The sequence below is a fragment of the Hemibagrus wyckioides genome, linkage group LG22 (assembly GCF_019097595.1).
Source record: "Hemibagrus wyckioides isolate EC202008001 linkage group LG22, SWU_Hwy_1.0, whole genome shotgun sequence".
Lineage (NCBI taxonomy): Eukaryota > Metazoa > Chordata > Actinopteri > Siluriformes > Bagridae > Hemibagrus > Hemibagrus wyckioides.
The window spans coordinates 7,334,571-7,335,493 of record NC_080731.1 but is presented as its reverse complement, the minus strand read 5'-3'; positions in this window follow the sequence as shown (position 1 = coordinate 7,335,493).

Genomic DNA, 923 nt, shown 5'->3' with positions numbered 1-923 from the left:
ACCTCCCACATCTGTCCTATTTGTCCATCAACAGTGCTGTGATTCAGTAGATTTTGATCAGCCTTCTTCATGGTCTTTTGCTATGGCTGCACTAGCAGAAAAGCCATGCTTGCTTTTACAAGTGTAAGGCAAATGCCTGGTTCAGCAGAATTTATCACGTATCTTTGTATCTATTGTTATTTCATGCCTGTGGCCCCAGTATGTTTTTTTCTGCAGATCCTGGGTTTGTAGGTTGTGTCACTCTGGCATGAGATCGATTGGAGATGAAGGCAGACGCTAGTGCAGATACAGTTCATTCAGTGCAAAACAAAACACACATGGTACATCAACACTGTAGACTGAACAACTAGGGAAATGCAGGAACACAAGATCATGATGTGAGCTTGACAAACACAACACAGTGCTGCTACCAGCGACAGAAGTAAATACCTGTGCTTATTATAAATAAACATGACTCAGGTGCACGATATATCATGAGGTGTAGAGGCTGATGGGTAACATAGTCCTGCCATTGCACAGATCATAAATCAACTCCTGGCTGGCTCGCCAGTGCATAGGGATTCTTTTATATTTATATTATAATACAGTAGTCCCCCGTTTATCGTGGGGGTTACGTTCCAAAACCACCCGCGATAAACGAAAATCCACGATACATGGGCGCCACCCCCCAAATGCTTTTGTTTTATTGTTTAGGTCATAAAATACCCTCCCACGCTCTTTAGACACACACAGAAAACATTTGCAAGCGTATAGCAAGATTAATTTAGGGTAAATTTGTAGTAATATCACATTTATAGTGAGTACTGTATGTATGTATGTATGTATGTATGTTTCTTGCCAGAAGCCTTAGAAGGTGCAGAGCATTTGGGCGACATAATAGGGCTTGCAGAAAAACCGTAAAAATACAGCGTCCACAGAACAAA